General features: G+C 38.1%; 1 pseudogene; it reads right to left on the bottom strand.

Annotated features, from left to right (window-relative positions):
• Positions 1-695: 695 nt before the first annotated feature.
• Positions 696-4,611, bottom strand: LOC148736977 (polycystin-2-like protein 2; annotated as a pseudogene).
• Between the last annotated feature and the right edge of the window lie 9,168 nt (positions 4,612-13,779).

Below are 13,779 nucleotides of genomic sequence, written 5' to 3'. Positions count from 1 at the left end.
AAAATAATCCTTACGCTTTCATTGCTCGTGTCAGAATATGGCTACATCCTCCTTGCTCCGATGCTTCTCCAACAAAGAATTTTGATTTAAACTTCCTCTCCGGGCACAACATTTTCAAGAGGCAGTTTCAGATACCACTATGCGGCTCAACCCGAAAACCTGCTGAACAAATGTGGTTCTGACAACCAGGATCGCGCTCGCAGAAGCTAACCATAGAATAAGTGACTAAAAGGTCTCACTTCCCCAAGAAGCACCATATTGCTCACAAGGGACTATAGGTTTCGCCAGGGCGGCGGGCCGCAACATAATTTCGTTATTAGTATAATTCTCCGAGGACGCGTGAAACGTTCCTTGTTGGAGTCAGTCATTGTATATGGCCTAGGAGGGGAGTGGCATATTAGGGGGGATCCCATGGTTTTCAGGGCGAACTGTGATGGGCTAAGTCGTTACCAGCAAAGTATAAAGGGAGACAAGAAAATTTCTGTTAAAAGCTTTTTAAGAAGACTGTCACGACAAAACGATTATGAATTGAAAACTGCATAATTGTGTCGTCTCCAAATTAAAATAACTTTTTAACATGCGCCAAACCACATCTCGTTCATTATTCTAAGCATCCTCTTGGTGTTTGTGTCGTAGAAACTTGGACAAGCATAAGGGGAGAGCGGGTCAACACGTTAGAGACCAGCAACATGATGTCAATTTTGCATACATAACTTTATTTCCGTTCGAATTTCAGCGAAGCATGGGTGGTGCTAGTTTCTCCGAACAAAAGCGCTAAAGAAATAAGTAAGTCCAATTCAATGAACACACCTAATCAATTTCATCATTACAATACAGTAAATAAAACGAATAAAAATGTTGAATACGATGAAGAGAAATCCCCAGTTACTAAAAATAAAAGTGATTAAAAATATTTACAGCAAGTATCACGAAACTCTAAGACACATATATCATGCTTCAAATCTTGAATACGGGCCTTCAAATCTTAAATACGGGCCATGTTAATGTACAATCACTTGGCTCAAATGAAAAGTCGTATACAAGCTCTTCCTCTGGGATCAGCTCAGAAAACTCTAAAAAAAAGTTCCGTGGTTTTTTTTTTTCCTTTTTTCGCTACAATCCTGCGATACGCTGAGGAACTCATTGCTTCTCTGCAAGATGTCTTGTGCTCAAGTATCCGTTTTTCATCTTAGTTTTTTATGTAGTTCTTTTCTCTTTTTCACATTTTCTTTTTATTGTCTCTAAGTCTTGAAGTTTCGAGCCTTTGCTGTTTTTAATAACAAATTAAAATCTTCGTCTTCTTCTGAGAACTCTGAAACAATTCTTTCCAGTCGTTGTAACAGGTCACGCTTTCTCCGGCCTAATTTACGGAGAGAAGACTCTACGACATCCTCTTCAAATCTCACTTTCTTTTCTTCTGGACGTTTGCTGCATTCTTCATTGCTTTCACCTTTGAGAGATTTTGACATGTCGTTTATCTTGTCAAAAAATGATTGTTTCCTCGTGCTGCATTGCTGTTTACTAATTGTTCCTCTAGATTTTTTATCCCTCAAAGCTACGGTAGCCTGACTTTTTAAATTAAAGTTCAGATTCAAAGTGTTCTTGGAGTCAAGGCCAACGTTTCCTGAATGCTTGTCTTTTGCGACTTCTGATTTTTGGTAGGTTTTCAACTGACTCAATGTGTTACTGATTGCATCTAAACACTTTTTTCTTTCTTTTGAGGCCGAGCAGGGGTGCTCATCAATAAGTTCATACAGCTCATCTCCGTTCACATTATTCTTAGCATCCGAAAGGGAATCGTTCATTATAACGATGAAAAAGTTCATGCACAGGACAGTAAGAGTAAAAAGAATTAGATACGCGAATACTTTGAAGTATATGGTATTGGTCTCTGCTAGTTCCTTGATCGGTCTAGCTTTCACTCGACCAAGAGCTAGCTCAAGTTGGAAATAAGCCTCGTTTTAGCACCGAAGAGTAGCGCTCAGATAAACAACCAAACATCACGACATCGAAGTCCAAAAATGCAACAAAGAAAATTAAAAAAACAAAACTAAACGAGGTCAAAGATCGTGCAGATATCTTCAATGTTTTGGAGAATAGAGCAACGTGGTTGTTGAAGCGAATGATTCGCAAGAGCTTGGTAGTGACGATGAAAATCAGGATACCAAGGACAGCGTTTTCTACTTCTTGGCAAGTGATAGCTTCTTGAAAACTTGGATTTGCGCAAATGTTTTTATGCACTTTGCCCATGGTTGAAATAACTTTACTCTGTCGTATCATATAAGTCACCACGGCAAACAGAGAGAAAACAATTTGGAATATTTCGATCCAATTCCAAATGGACTTAAAATATTGAGAACGATGATTTTAAAGCCTCAAGCTTTCTCTCCCAAAGTACAAAAAAACAGATACAATGAAGAGAAACGTGCAAATCGAATAAAACTGATGAGAGCAAGTGTCAGTACAATCAATTGACAGACTGTGAGTTTGCATGGAAGCTGTTTTCATCCCAGATGTTTGAACCTCGTAGAAGTATGTGGCAACACCTAAAACATTTACTGATGGATTCATCGTAGAAAACTCTGCGATGACCACTCGAGTTTTCCTGTCAAGCCAACCGTTTTTTTGTAAATCTGTTACAATGCTGAATCCTGTATGATTCTGATATCCGAGGTCTGCTACAAATCCTCCTCCATGATAATAGGAGAACTTTCCCCACCTAAGTATAGTGTCGGTGTCTTCAACATGTTGATATCGCCATGGCCTCGGGCAAAGACGTAGCAACTCGTCATTCCTCGTAGCATTGTCAATAGGCCTCCAGCCTGGTTTTTTGTACGCGGCCGTGTCTTCGTTCTTTATCGAGTATCCCTTGAAACATTCTTCGATATAGTTCGGGACTTTACACTGTGCTACATTTTGAAAAACAAAGGATTGTTACCAAAGAAGCTTGTTTTGGTATTCATTGTACTCAGCGATTTGTATCATTTCAATCGTACTTTAAAAAGGCATGGACATCTCTGTTATGAAAAAAAAAAAAGATAATTTTAGAACCCTTAGAATTTACCTAAGGGAGAGAGGAATGCCGTTGATCGATTCTAACTTTTACGTTGAATAAGAAACGCAGCTTTCCGCTAATAACCAACTGTTAGAAAGGTCAGAAGCCGAGAGATTTGACCGGCACTATTATTTCACTATCAGAGCCGGTTATACGTGTGTGACTATAAAGTGTAGCGTTAAGTGTGTATGTGTAAATAGCCTTGTAACTAAAATCCAAGACAATTAATAAATAAATAAATAATTAAACAAACAAACAGGGAAACGCTTACTCGATTTCACTCTGAGTGGCCATATTCGAGCCATGCCGACAAGAAGAGAGTGTTTATTACCAATATACATCGTTTTCTTCTCCTCTTGACTGTTGTACCATCTTCCGGAAAACACTCCTGGGATGTAAACTCTCTGTAACCAGTTCCAGTACATAGTGTTGTTTTTCACCTGTATTAATACAAGATCGTCGGATTAGATATATTCCGCTTGGTTTATACGTTTAGCTGTATGAGTAGATGAGAAGTTCGATCTACGCAAACGAGTAAGTATTTTTAAGCCCGTTTTTAGACTATTATTTCTAATTCCCAAAATTATTTCTATTTCCCATTACACCCCATTCCCTCAAAAATTAATTTTTGTTTATTTATTTCAATGATGTCTGAATGAGTTAGCAGCCACTTTCTAAATCTCCTCCTTTAACCCAGAAGTGATTAACATAGAACTTCTCCCCAAGCTTTCCATAAATGATTCAGTAAACAGGTAATAAGAATGCTCAAAGTTATCATGTAGAATTTGAAGACTTGATCTAACACCAAATTCTTGTAACTGATTCTTGTAACTGATTCTTGTAACTTCTTGTAGCAAGAGGGGAGAATTAACAAAAGGATCTTGGGAGTTCAAAGGTTGATAGAATGTCAATATCTTTAAGGCATTATACCACTCTGCTTGGAATCTCTCCTTAGTCTTGAGTCTCAGTCTTGCTCAAAACGTCAGTCACCATAGCAGAAAGTGCCTTAGCCAATGTCTGAATTGTCTATAAACAATTTTATTTTCCAGTTCTTCAGCAGGCCGTCAAAGTAATATTTCCCCGTGTATAATCATATTTGAACCCCACATAGGAATAAAGGCTGTAAGATCAATCAAACACGGAAATTTCAGCAATATATTAATCAAAATCAAATAACGTCTACTCACCCTGCTGAAGCTTGGTAGTCCATCTCTGATTGATTTCGTCATCATGTACCGATGATCATTTCTATTTCCATAGCACACTACCATTAGCAAGAAAACGAAGACCAGGTATGCAAACAATTCTGTGAAGTATCGTGTCAGGTTCTGTTTCTTAGCTTGTTGTCTCCTCATCTTTTCCACATCTGATAATTGCAGTGCCCAAAACTTTTGATTAGAGTACTCAGTCTTAGCTTGCTGAGGGCTTTCAGAGGCATGTACTTTTGATCTCTTTGCCTTTATCCTTAAAATGGCTGCAATAGTTAGAGCTGTGAAGAACACCTTTACTGGTTCCTTGATTGTTACGTCCTGGGCGAATGAGATAAGCATCGAAGATAGCCAGTGCTCGCTGACACTCTTTTCCCAAATTAGACTGTAGAAGATTGAAAACGCAGCCGAAACAGTACAAGAACAAAAACCAACCGATACCAGTGATAAGGGTGACTTTATGACAGTAGCCGTTGTTTGTTACGCACTTTTCAGCTCCTTTCTGAAAAAATAACGCTATCATAATGTTTATGGGTGCCACAACAAGTGCGCTTTCAATGCCTGTCACAACTTATCTCCACGACAATTAAGCGGTCCAACTTGGATAGGCAGTTCGTAATTTCCTTCTAACTTATAGAACATCGCGTTAGCAAACATGAATGTCAAAAGCACTGACAGTCAGCAAGAAAGCCGCTGTACTCTTGTAAAGCGGCTTCTTCGTAGTTTTTCTGCAACTGAAATCCAAATATGCCACTCCGCGAGGCCTTTTCGCCAACGTCTTGCAACTTCACTGCCGAAATCCAGATGATTTGAGGTCTTGTAGATTGTTCGCTCGATGCGCCCATCTCCCCGCTCAAGAGCAAACCACAGATTCACCATAAATTTCCACGACTGATTAGTTTGTATGTCCCGAATCAGAATTTCCTCAAGAAACCACGAAGGATTATCTCCAAAATTATCATGACCAATCTGTAGCCCTTGAATCGAACCAAGTGATTTGTCAACATAAAGTACAAAAACATCGGAATTACCTCGAGAAAATAACATATTGACTGCACGAGGCTCTTCTTGGCTTAGATGAAGAATGCCACTCTTTCCGTCAGAACCGTAAATCTCCAAAGCAACATGGGCAGTCGTGCCCGCATTTTTCCACGCACCAGTAGTAATCACTATTTCGTATTCACATGTACTGTTTGGAGAAGATGGAAGGTGGATCGGGGATTCTTCCTAAAAAAAAAAAACAAAACAAAACATGAAAAAGCATAATTTATTTACATGACTAGCTAATTCCTACTTTCAATTAGATTTTTTTCTTTCATTCCAAAAATACATGGTAAACCCTGGAGACGGTTTAATCTAATTGACTGTTAATTCACAATCAACAAATTCATCTCAACAAGCCTTTAAAGGAAATAATGTAAGAAAAAAAATGAAAAGCCTTGTTTTTCTTAACCCTTTAACTCCCAACGGTGATCCATATGTAATTTCTACCTTTGATATCCAAATATTATCCAGTAAGTAAGGAATAAGAATATTCAAACTTATCAAGTAGAAGAATTTTATCTTCATCTATTAGCAAATGTTCATGACTTATTCAAAAAATAATGCTTAGCAGTTGGAGATATGAATTTACAATCAGTTCTTGGTTGTAAACAGTTATACAGTGTACTGGAGAGCAAACCCCGTGAAAATAATGGTCAAAAGCAAAATCTGGTTCTTTACTTACATTTTTCGCGTCTTCCTTGTCGAATTTCCTCACGATAGCAAGTGCAGACACATAACACAATAAAACTACCGCCATAGCCACAACTACTGCAATATTTCCAGTCTCTGGTAACTGCTGGAACTCGGGTAGAACCTTGTCAAAGTCAATAGGATTCGGTTCAATTAAAAGACTTCCTCCAAATGATGTCAAATGGTTGCAGCTACAATTTATGAATCGGTCTGATGCTGCCAAAACCTGGAATTATAAATTAAAAGAAGATGTAAGTGATGAAATTTATCATAATGATTTTGGCTGCCGCTACTTATCACTCTGTATTACGACAGCAGAACCAACGGAAAATGTTATCAAAACAACGTTTGGCCTCAATACAATGATAAGCCCAGTGAATGAAGATTATTACAATACCGTAATAATTTTTCAAAAATTACTAAGAAAGGAACGACTTATCTGAAATGTGTTGAAAGCAATGCAAAATTATAACAGTAATTATTGTCCTAATGTTCATTTTTAACTTTTCACTTACCCGACAGCCAGATGATATCCACTTGACAAATTTTTCTGACCAGTAAACACGACTACCTAAGGCCACCTTCAGAGTGTAGTTCTCATCTGTTGTGGAATCATAAACTGGAATCACAGGGACATTTTCGCGATTGACATGATGAGTCTTTACGGTGTTGTTGTCACACAATAAATATAACTCGTTCGCGTCTGAAGCTGCTACTGTAATTGGCGATGTTTATCATGCTTTGTTCTCGTTGAGAACCTTATAAACTTTGTTGGAAGAAAAAGAATGCTTTTTTTTACTAAAGATCGTTTACATTTCTACATGTATAACTTCTAATAAGTTGTACTGGATTGAGGACCAACTCGCCGACGTCTCTACTCGATTCTATACGTCGGCGAGTTGGCGTTGGCGAATTGAACCGTGAGCGACTTGACCGTAATTCAACAGTTGGAAAGACGCAAATTCCAACTCCATTGTGCACGCTTGAATTGCACAAAGTCAACCCACTTCTTTCTTCTCTTTTCTTCTCCGGGTCATGTGCCCCATGAAAAGGTATCGAATGAAGTGCTATCCTTTTTTCTTTGTTGGGAGTGTTGCTACACCCGAAAACAACGCACTTATCAGGCATATCCGTCAAGATACTTAATCCAGTCCTTGAAGCAAACTCATTGGAAAGCCTGGAATGACGTCACAGACTGTGCTCGACCCAGACCCATCTTGATAATTCCGTGCCTCGGTCGTGTTTTGAAAAAATGCGATTTTCCACGACTTTGAAAATTCATAAAAAAATCGCAGTTTTCACCAAACACAAAATTTTTTGCGGCAGTTTGCTCAGTGCAATAGAGAGATTTAATGTGGCCAAAAATGTTTTTGGGGGTTATAGGCACTTTAAAACTTCTGTTTAAATAATTGTTATCATATTGTTATTTGTTTTGTTTGGTTTTTTGTTTTTGTTTGTTTGTTTTTTGCTTTACATTTTTTTATTATTTTTTCCTGAATAACTGTTATTCTACAGAGAAAAATCAGTGCTAGCGCAAACAAAAACACTGTGAAATGTTGAACACCAAAAGAATAGTCGCTCGTTCATACACTTAATTGTTTGAGGAAGTAAAATGTAGCATTTTAGCAGTTGCCGAATATTTTGCGCTAGGAGAACAATGGCTAACGAAAATGAGAAAAGCAAAAGAGCTAAAAAAGTATTTTGGGCCCTTGAACGGCGAGATGCATCAGCGCTGATGATCTTGGAGAATATAAGTGAATGATTAAATTAAGAGAAAGAGAATTTGCCATTCTCTTTAAACTAGCCTTCAAGCAGTCCTATTAGAAAATAGAAAACACACCTCCTTTCGCGAGACTGTCTAAAAACAACCTTAGTGAAATTTATATACCCCGATGTTTAGCGTTTTACCTTGCATTGTCTTTTTCCCTTTTTTTTAAAGTCAATGTGAACTATGAAAGCCATGTTGGTGGTCGAGCTAAGTTAATTTCATGCTGAAAAAATGCTGGCGTTTACAGCTTTTTCCAGAAAGCTCCACAATAATAAAACAACAACAACAACAACAACAACAACAAAAGCATTTCCTAACTTTTTGGCATTTCCATGGCCATATTTGAAGCTTTGATATGCCATGCCAAAGTCTGTCACTTAGCAAACATAGTTGTTATCGAGGAGAATATTTCGGGCCGCAAGGTCACGATAAATGATCTACCAGGAGACAAGGATCCATGACGCGAAAACCTCTACTTATTATTTGATTTCATGACAAAACGGCGAGTATGGTCGAAGAGAAAAGGGCGACTAGGCAGGCCGTTAGAGTTCTTTAAGGCTGTCAGGACTAAGTCGTTTACCTTCTTAAGAAAAATGGAAAAACAGTAATGATAATGATGATGATAATTATAATAATCACAGTAATAATAACTATGACAGTAAAATGAAGTTTAGAAATGGTAAACCAACAGAAGACCGGTTGTGCTCAGAAAAACAACATTCTATTTTCATTACCTTCGTTCCTTGTAAAAAATGTCGAGGGACGTTCCGTTTTTTTCGCTTTGTTTTCTTAAAATTGGCATAATAGTTTGGATGCTACTTTTTTTTTTCTGCAGAGTGTCCCACAACAGGCCCAAATCTAATAGGGTTGGCGCATATCCGACCATTTTAACGTTGCATTGATATTTTTTGGGTAGTCACACCTCAGTAGGCATCCTATTTTAGCTGTTTCAACCGAGTTCTTATGAAAATTACTCTCATATCCTTTTTGTCATTAAAGTAAAAATACCTTTTTTACAAGTTTACACATTGATCAAAAGGGTTTCGTTATTCAAACGAGGTCCAACCCAAACTGAGGTTTTACCCAAGCAGTGGGCGTCGGGTTTTCTCTATTAGTTAAATAAATGTCCCTCGACCATAAGTTTCCGGTTTTCTTAGCTTTGATCATAAAGAATAAATGCTCCCACAAAAGGTTAGGCTAAAATGAAGATAGTTTAGAACGTGGTTTTTTCAAACAAGAGCTGTATTTTCTTTGAATAACCGGCCATATAAGTTTGACATCCGAAGTGACCTGCTCGCTGTAATAAAAGTACCATGGCCCAAAAAAGGTCTCAGACTTTATGTAAGTGAAAAGTACCTAGAAATTTCGGTCAGAATCTGAGCTATTGGAAAAGAATTTAAAGCTCTGAGATTTTTCGGAGTTAGAATTGATTTATGAGAACAATGAAGGACTTCACTTACCCCTCTCGATCCAAGGAACACCATACCGGCAGCTATTTGTTTGGCAAACATCACAAGATCATAGTTGGTCAATTCTTGAGCCCTTCCGTCGCCAAGATAATACCGATCTCTTACTCCTCGGAATTTTCTCAGGTAACCAAGTAGGTCACCGCATGGCATGTATTCCATGATTATAATTGGGTGAACTTGAAGTGGCGTAAAAAAAGTCAAGGCTCATAACCACAATATCTATCAAAAACTTCGGAAGAGGACTCATTTTTAAGGATTTTCCTTCCTGAGACTTACACCTAAAAAGAGAGGTAGCTCGGTTACCAAGATTAATGATGTTAGATACTCTGGTCCTGCGTCCAAGATCTTCGTGATCGGGCTATCGATAAATGTTCTCAAAGAAGAACAGCCTCGCTACCGCGCGCGCGCGTACACACACACACACATACACGCACACGCACGCACGCACGCCCACACACAAACGAAACAAAACAAACAAGCAAAACAAAAGAAAAAAAAGAAACGACAAACTTCGTCCAATCAACGCACCATTCTGGTTATGAAGCTCATATAAAGAAGTCCTCAATATTTGAAGTATTTTTAATAACTTATACCCAGAAAAAGGCTATACATTTAGTACTTACTTTGAGTTGTAACGCAGCCCATGAACTTTACAATGTTTGGCTGATTGTTTCCACCGATAAGTTTTCTCAGCTCAATTTCTCTCATCAAACAATTCCTTCCTTCCTCTCCAGCAGTGGCTACAACAACAGGGTATGTTGATGGAGAGATAATCATTCTGATAAATGCATTTGTCTCAAGCTTGAGACTGAGAGATTGTCTATTTAGGTTTCAAACCTCACATCGTCCTTTTACCATTTAGAAGATTTTATCTGAAACCAATACGCTACTCAACTCACCGACGACTTCTCCCTAGACATTGCTGAGTCGTTTAAGATCGGAATCAGCTTAAGCTTAGATCCTAACATTGGACTCTTTGTTTTCTTTGTTTAGCCGATCTTTAGGTAAATTATTTTTGTTGTGACTTTTGTTCCGTATGTTGCCGCGAACGGTGACCACCCACAAAAGTCAGAACTTTTAAACCGAAATTCTTCGCGAAGACGTCGAGAAAACTCGCACTAAATATTTACAGTGATTAACCCAACATTATGACCGAAATAGAGAAAAAGTGAACAACATAAAGAGGTCTCAAGTCGATGGCCTCTGGGCAACCGTTCAGAGATGCCGCCTCCGCGCGTGCGAGAAAACTTAGATGTCCCGTGCGGAGACCCAGGACGGCCGCGCGTTGACAATCCACAACATCGCAAATACTATCGAAAACCACCGTCCACTCAGTCTGTTGGAATGCCCCGGCCCCTCAACCCGAGACAGTCAACCACTGCAAAAATGGGGATGAGTCACTTTATATCGGAAGTACTTGCACTTTAATAAAACATAGTTTAAGGGAAGAGTAAGCTCCAGTGGATCCTGTGGTGGATTTAGAGCTCGAGGGAAGATCCGGGAGACCACCCTCCCCCTCCCCCCCCCCACCCCTTAAAAAGTGCCTGACTCAAAAATGTTTGCAATGACAATATCGCAAAACTGGCTGATTCTTTTAATTTAATTTGTTTGCCTTTTCTCCGTTTGTTCCGTGTTTATTTGTGAGCGAAGAAGAGTGGGGAGGGGTGTGTGTTGATTCGAGAATAAACATTTTTAATCCACCCCTGGAATCTATATATCTATTAAGATATTGAATCAAAAGAATCTTACGCGTGAAGCATTTAGCGGCGACTGTTCGGTTTCCAGGTCTCCCATTTGGTGAACTCAGGAGAGCCCTCCACACAGCTCCGAACGCCCCTCGTCCAATGATTTCTTGAAGCAGGACACGGCTCACCTCAATCCCCCATTCATCTACCTCTACATTTAATGGCTCCATTTGAATTGCCTGCCCCTGATGAGAACTGAAAAATGGAAGCACTACAAATTTTCTGGGTTAAAACAAAAAAAGTGATAAAGAAAAAAGATTATTAGAAGCGAAAAAGATAAATATTAATTTGCTAGTATAATCTGATTCATTGCCCTGACTCATATCAAGATAACCACTCTTACTGATCATGAGAAGACAAAGTTTTCGCCAAACCAGGGACCTATATTATCATAAAACACGTTTGTAACTATGATTATGTGAGTACACTCTGAAAATCGGATGAAGTATAAAAAAACCCTCCTTGTTTGGTGAAATCAATCATGGAAACCTTTTTCAATTGATCTCAAAACCGGAAAATTATACTTGAATTTTAAATTAAAGGAAAAAAAAAACATTGAATTCAATGATAAAAATAATTGGAATTCAAAGAGACTTGTGAGACAAGAAAGAAAAGAATTAGCAAACGAACGAATGAAGCTGATTCCAAACAACAATTGATGAAAGTTTACTATGCATATTGGCCATGATAGAAGTAAAGTGATATTATCTCTGTGACAGTCATCATTCAAGGTTGTGAGTCATGAAGGTGGTAATAATTAGATAAATTTTTTGGACAAAATGAGAATGCTTCACAAAAAAGAATGGTAAGTTTATGTTACTGACTATAGAGACAGCATGGAAAAGGTTAAAGCACATGGCGAGAACTCCACGTGTAGAAATTTCACGAAAAAAAGGTAAAACAGTTGACTTACAGAGCCATAGCTGCAATTCCAATTGAAAAATTTAATGGAAGAGACAAAGAAGGTAAAAGTTTGTATTAATTAATTTACTCAAGTATTCTTATAAAATTGGTAGACAATGGCACCGTGATTTGAATTTGCGCCAAATATGAGCTAAACATTTTCAATTGTTCTCCAAATACCGACATCAATAATGTTAACAATAATTATTTAAAAAATTACAATTTCCATTCGTTCGTTTTAGTGTTTTTTCTGGGTTAGCTCGAGGAAACAGTTAAAGTGTGGGGTGAGGTAGAAAAAAAAAAAGAAAAAAACTTAACCATTTTCGTTTCTCTTACTTTAAACAAAAAATAGCTAAGATAAAACAGGGCAACTAGGCCTCACCTGTCCTTCGACTCTTGCAGAAAAAGCAGGCAATCAGCAAAAGGACAATCACTGTTGCCACTGATCCACCAATGTAATACCACAAAGAATTGGAACCTTGCATGTGTCACATAAATATTTGGCCATGGATAAATCTCAACGATAGTAACTGTTACAATAATAATAGTCATGTTACCGTTCGAAATGGTTGTGAGCATTCCTACTGTGTTATTTTAACCTGTGATCGACGCCTGTTTTTAAAAGTCAAATAACTGATTTCATTATATAAATTTATAAAGAAATCAAAGGTTATTTACTTGTGACTTTCACGGGAAAAAGTGTACTATGAGAGAATCTACATGTATAATGTTCTGCTACTGTTTCTAATCTCTTTTTAATTGAAGAAAGTATTTTCCCAGAAAACAAAAACCAATAGTAAACTTTGAGAAGGAAGTAAGAAGTAGAAGTTTTCTTCTTTAAGGATGACCTCGTTACTTGATTATTGAATTTTTATGTGCTTTGCTAGACACGGCAGTAACGCCAGCTTACCTTTGACAGTTATTTTTACAAAGGAGCGGGCCACAAGCCCAAGCTTGTTACGTCCTTCGCAAGAGTGTTTTCCGCCGTCTTCTTCCAATACCTTAGCAATAGCAAGTTCACTCTCTTTCTTATCCAATTAACAAATGGTAAACACCACAGCGTACACAATTGAGTTATGGATGCACGCGGGAGGTTACTAAGCACGAAAGAAGCGTAAGAGTCGCTCGAGGCGATAGCCGAGAGCGACTCTAGCTTCTTGAGGGCTTAGCAAACCTCCCAAGTGTATCCATAACTCAATCGTGTATGCTGTGGTGTTTACCATTTGTTTTATAACATAACATTGATACATTGTAGCTAAAGAGTTCCCTTTTATTTAATAAATCTTACGCGACCAGAAAAAACAAGCGCGCGCGGAAAAACAGTCTTTGCATTTGCTCACGTCAGCAGCGTACACCCATGGGCAAATGGGGGACGCTAAATTGACCAATCAGAGCGCGCGCTTTACTTTGGTTATGTTATAATTGTGTATAAATCTTTGCCCTTTCTGATAACGAGTCTCCATCTTTTTTCCAAGTTACATTTATTGTATCTTGGTTGACCTGGCAGGTCAATGTGAGGACATCTCCTGTTGTGAGTGTTGGATATGGATCTGGAGCAACTTGAGCAGAGGATTTTCCTACGTTGTAAATAGGGGGTAATTGATTGAAAAAAATCCAACTCAAATTTACAACTCTCCAAAGTAAAACAAAATTAGATTAATATTAATAAAAGGAAAACAAGCTAAATTCGACTTCATAAAAGGAATGTTTGGAACATGTTGCTTCTGATGAAAACGTTTGGAAAAGGTTTCAGAGGAGAATTTGATGCCCAATGCTCTTAAATGACCGGCTACTGTTGCAAGTGCCCAAAATTGCATGGTTCCAATACTTTAAAATTATAAATTAACCTCTTGGTAACTGTATTGAAAGGATTCCACAAATCAGTTAAGCAGCCCAA

The sequence above is a fragment of the Stylophora pistillata genome, chromosome 2 (genome assembly GCF_964205215.1).
Source record: "Stylophora pistillata chromosome 2, jaStyPist1.2, whole genome shotgun sequence".
Classification (NCBI taxonomy): domain Eukaryota; kingdom Metazoa; phylum Cnidaria; class Anthozoa; order Scleractinia; family Pocilloporidae; genus Stylophora; species Stylophora pistillata.
This window is presented reverse-complemented; position numbering and strand designations above follow the sequence as displayed.